The sequence below is a fragment of the Dysidea avara genome, chromosome 10 (assembly GCF_963678975.1).
Source record: "Dysidea avara chromosome 10, odDysAvar1.4, whole genome shotgun sequence".
In the NCBI taxonomy this organism is placed as follows: Eukaryota; Metazoa; Porifera; class Demospongiae; order Dictyoceratida; family Dysideidae; genus Dysidea; species Dysidea avara.
Window position 1 is genome coordinate 7,896,691 of NC_089281.1, and position 5,603 is coordinate 7,902,293.

General features: G+C 40.0%; 1 long non-coding RNA gene across 1 annotated transcript; it reads right to left on the reverse strand.

Annotated features, from left to right (window-relative positions):
- Positions 1-311: 311 nt before the first annotated feature.
- Positions 312-5,257, reverse strand: LOC136268373 (uncharacterized). Its single transcript, XR_010706986.1, has 4 exons — positions 3,925-5,257; positions 2,577-2,648; positions 790-2,063; positions 312-735 (listed from the first exon to the last, which is right to left on the reverse strand). It is a non-coding gene; the product is annotated as an uncharacterized lncRNA (long non-coding RNA).
- Positions 5,258-5,603: the final 346 nt, after the last annotated feature.

Below are 5,603 nucleotides of genomic sequence, written 5' to 3' on the forward strand. Positions count from 1 at the left end.
TCCAGCTCGGTACGGTACAGTACGCTACGTTTTAAATGCGCGTTTACATTGGTAAGGAAATAACCGTGCTGGGCAAGTTTATACACCCTGTACATAAGCATGTGATGGCTAAAGTATCGTCCTACGAGATGCCCTCGCCATTTTCAAGTTCGTTTCAAGCTGTTGCTGTCATACAAGTTACCAGCAATCCATTTGAGGGACAATATCAGCGGCTACCGTTCGGTGGACAGCTCATTTCAAGTCGAATGTGGTAACTGGACTTTGTTTCACATTTGGCCATGGTAGAAGCCATCGTATTTACGTACAGCAGCCAAGGATATAGCAAGGTTTGTTTCAATTTGTCTACCGTGCCGTGCCATACCGTTCCAGCACGGTTGAAGTAGCAGGGCCAGGAGAGCCCGGCACGCAACAGTTTGGCTCAGATCAATACCCATTTACACTAGCAAAATTAAGCGTACCGTGCTGTGCTGTACCATGCCCAACTGCTAGTGTAAACGCACTATAAGAATCTTAGGTATAATATTTCACATGCTTCACTTCATACAAAACAGGTTAATTTGTTCATCTATTTTCAAGTGATTCCCAGTCCAGCTTGTCCATGAAATTACAGTGGGATCACATGTATTTCTTACAAAGCGGGCTGCTCTGTGTTGGATCTACTCTATAGTTGAGATTTCAAGGAAGACTGCCAATGTACCAACACTGTTTAGTGGAGGACAAATGAATACAGCAATGCTAGATTATATATGTATACAAATTATTCACAATGAAATTGATATCAAGACTCACGGTAGTGAGTCGCGCGGCCAGTAAAGCAGAAACGCGCGCCGCAGACAATAAATGACGCGACCACTACGTGAGGATTTTACAAGAACGAACGTTCTCAAATTTGGCCTTCCTGTAATCCACCCGTCACTTACGCTATCCCTCTGAAACTCTGGAGTTGAACTCATCGTGTCACTAGTAACTACCACACAAGCAGTGAAGCAAATCCATGCCGATTGTTTCGTGATCGAGATTGCCGACATGAAAGGGGACGTTTCATTTTTTTTTTTATTTTTTTTTTTATCGCATGCGGTTAGACGCAACCGCAGGTGTATGCCTTGCGTTCCTTTGTGCATTCCGAACATTGATCGCCCTGTTATCGCTTCAGTATTCACTCAATCACCTCAAGATTCACATCATCGATTTCACCATACATGATTACCCTACAGTCGTGATTTCAGCACCAAACGAAATTTCAGTCGTCCTCAGTCGACCTAGAGGCCAAATACAAATCCCAGATTGTTGTTTTCCGCAATACTCGCTTGGCATGTAGGGCAATGTGTCTTTAAACTGTTCTGAAAGTTTCGTTCAGATTGAAACATTTGTTTTCGAGAATGGCTAGTTTGAAATTTGAATTTAGTCGCCCCCACGTCATTTGCTCTCTAAGAATTTTACTCGGAATTTAAAGAATGACGCAGAGCACAACTGCGGTCTCTGGGTATTGATGAACTGGCGCTCTATGTAGTTAATCAGTACATATAGCCACCAAGAAGTGTGCTGCCATAGATTATAGTCCATAGATATAGCTAATCTATGGTGCTGCATACCATCCTTCGTTTTGAAATTAGTCGCCCCCACATAATTTGTCCTCTAAGGGCGCGGCTTAAAGAATGACACAAGAGTACAACTGCGGTTACCAGTTGTTGACACAAGCTGTGAGTAATTAGCACATGTAGCTAGCTTAAAAGGAAGTGTGCAAAATCGCCTAATACAATTGTCACCATGCATTATTGCATTTTATAGCACCCCCACACAAAATTACACATGTAATTACAACATACAGAGGAGACACATGAATACCAAACACTTTTCACAACAATAATGTAAGAATTGTACAATAATGACTGTAATATAACTGCTATGCAAATGTTTTCCAGTGGCCCGCCATGGTAGCAAGTCTCACATGACGGCATGTATATTCATCCAAACACAATGGGAGTAACGAGTGAGTATGATGACAACAAGTTGGTATGACTCCATTTGTAGAATCCAGATGAGTGGGTGTGGCTCCAGTATGTCTAACGGTTAACAAACATTCCTGTTATAAATACGTGCTAGAGTTGCAATATAATAGTATAGTATTTAAATGCAATAATACATAGTCTCCATTGCATCACTATCAAACGACACTAAGTGGAGGATATTGTTGCATCTCTAGTATGTACACTCTATCAGTACAACCTATCTTAATGGCCACTAGTATAGAAAGACAACCACTCTTGAAAAGCCAATTCCAATTGAGAATTTATACACTGTTACCTGCTGAATGAGTGAAGGTGGCAATAAACAAGTTCCACCGTAATTTATACACGTGATCTGATCCTGTATATTCTGTCAGTGGATGAGATCCACTTGGCCAGGACAAAATGTGACTCAAGTGCCCTGGATGATCCATACTCAACCAACTTATGACCCAGTGGCACAATGGAACTGACTATTTATAGAGAATACAATTACATTTATTTCTAAGATGTGTGGATGTGTGGACACATTACAACACATTACATGTACATACAAGACACGCTACGTACTGTTTTAGCATTTCAAGTCACCACATTATACACGTACCAGTCAACAATGCTTCATAGTGCCCATCAGTAAACCTGAAGAAAAGTTACGAAAAATAAAAATTCACATAAGTACAATGAAACCTCATTAATATGGCAGGCTGTGGGACCAAAAAATTTGGCCTGAATAACAAGGTGGCCTTATTAATGAGGTCATAAGTAATGCTTAGCTATATTTGGGACCTACTAGAGGTGGCCAATATAATGAGGTGGTCTTATTAAAGAGGTGGCCACTAAGTGAGGTTTCACTGTACATATAGTTCACAATATTGTGAACAATATTAATGGTTAACAATATACACTGAAACCTGCAGGTCACTTCTTGTGGAAGATTGCTCTCTACACAAAATGACACATTCAGAGATTGTATTTAGATGGATGATACAGTAACGCATTGTGACTTCAATACTCGTGATGTGTCACTGCTAGGCAGCAACCATATACACGGCACTGCCACATCGCACTTGCTCGCACACACAATTTTGCTAACGATTTTACAAATTGATAATTAAGGGGTGTGGCAACTAGCTGTTTCCCTTCTGTACAAGTGGCCACCAAGACAGGTCCACTGTGGATGAAAGCCAGGCATTAGATATTTGGTATTTCATGTGTTGAAGACATTCCAGGGCTTCTGGTAGTCTCAAATCTCACCACAGTTTAACTCAGGCAGTGTTGTGGTCACCACTAAACTACTGGAATGCTGTGTTATGTTCATCTTATGCTTGGCTACTATATTGTAGAACTGAAATGGATACTCTGAAAAATATATCCTATGGATAATGACTTCATCACTTTCTTCATCAGGAGCTTATAAGGACCAACAGTGAAACTTTTTACACTTGGGGCTGACAGTCAACTGCCTATGTCTGAAGCAGTGCTTTTGGTGCTCTAACAGATTGGCTGCCCCCTTGCTGCCAGCACTCACTGTCTCATACGCTGTCATACACTAAATCCATCTCTATAGCCAGTTAGAACAGCATGCTTCTTACCTTTTTTTAAGGCCGCATAATGCAGCCACCTCTTTAAAAGGCAAGGTTAGAAAATTTTGTCCCTACGGCCTGAATAATGACCAGTTTTCACTGTACTATTAGTGATTAGTGATCATGGGGGATTATTTATTAAGATACTAAGATATACAAACGCTACAACCTCTAAATATAGCAGTAAATTTTTTACCCTGGTCCAATGTCTCATAATAATCGTGACTTCGTGAGAGACTCTACTGTGACAAATACATGTTTATCATGATATGTGCTAATCGCCTTTTTACAATTAAGTTTTACAACACAAATACATGTATAGTTAAACTCACCAATTGCGACTAAATCCCTTCAACACGAAAAGACAAATAATGAGACAACCTTGGAGACAACAGCCACACAAGCCTATTCTGGTGCGTTTATTTAGTAGTAATATAAATTTTAAAGGCGTTTATTTACAACAGGACATAATTACGCGCCCCTCTATTGTCTCTGTACATACTTGCCTTTTCTTTACTATTCTCATTTCATTTCACAAGATCTCTTGGCAGGGGCGTAGCTTCTTCACTTGAATTAGTCAATGCTTGAAGTAGATCGAGATACTCTAATAAAACAGTCACATTTCTACAAGTGCCATATTTTTATATTGTAAAGTCTGTAAGTAGCTAGTAATTTAAACTATACAATCCGATGCTAAGCAGAAGTTGTAACTATGCTAAATATTGATTGCTGTGTTCAGCGGTGGAGCAAGTAGTTGATATGAGGGGGGCTGGGCTGACCCAGACTTATTTCTATAGTTTAGTAAGGTGAGACCAAAAAAAAAAAAAAAAAAAAAAAAAAAAAAAAAAAGGTCGCAACCAACTGACAAGAGCTTCCACCTCACCAGCTACCATTTCTAGCTGATAAACTACATAAAAATCCTTACATAGCTCGCTACACACTGAATACTTTATTAGAGTGACTGCTCTATTAGAGTATCTCGATCTTTATCACGGTTTTCAGCCCCACTCCAAGAAAGATAATTTCGGTGTGATATCATTCTGAGGGGGGGCTAAGCCCCCCCCCCCCCCCCTTTCCGCCGCCTATGGCTGTGTTACAGCTGTTTTGTGACTGCTCTAATAGAGTATCTTGATCGTTTCAATGCAGTACAAGATGAAAGGCAAAGTGTTGTTAAGGGTTTACTAGTTAAAATGGGTGTTAGTTGACTGCAGTTGCATGCCACTAACAGGGCCGTCCAGAGAAATTAGAGGGCCCAGGGAAAAGAGTTAAAGAGGGGCCCAGGGGCAAGGAAGGGTCTAGATCCTGACTGCTCTATTAGAGTATATCGATCTTTCTTTAAACAGGTATTCAAGTGGCCCCTTTCAGGCTGTGGTAGGGGGAAAAATACCCCAGTTACCCCCAATGTGGGCGGCCCTGGCCACTAAAATTACAGTTATATTTTAATATTCTGTCACTGTAATCTGGGGTTTCTGTCAAAACCATGGAAACTACTGACTCACCTACTGTTATCAACAGTGCATTGCTTATTCTAACAAAAAGTATTGAAATCCCATCCAAAAACAGCTTATAGCTGTAAAAAAAGTGCGCGTCCAAGTAAAGCAGAGTTAACTGCGACAAAAAGTAATGATATCATAATGCGGCCATGTGCGAGGTGTGCAAGTTGTAATATTAGCTAATCAGATAATACAATGTTATTGTTAAAGTGTTAATGAGAACTATGTGATGCTGCTAGTTTTGAAGTGTGTGAGCATCTTCATAAATGCCACATAAATTTAATTCTCAATAAAGCAATGTGTATAGATTCTCTGATAGTAATAAATAGTTTGAGTTTGGCCGCCTTTCCTGTATACAGCAATGCTACGAACAAAGGAAAGGTGGCCAAACTCAAACTATTTATTACTATCAGAGAATCTATACACATTGCTTTATTGAGAATTAAATTTATGTGGCATTTATGAAGATGCTCACACACTTCAAAACTAGCAGCATCACATAGTTCTCATTAACACTT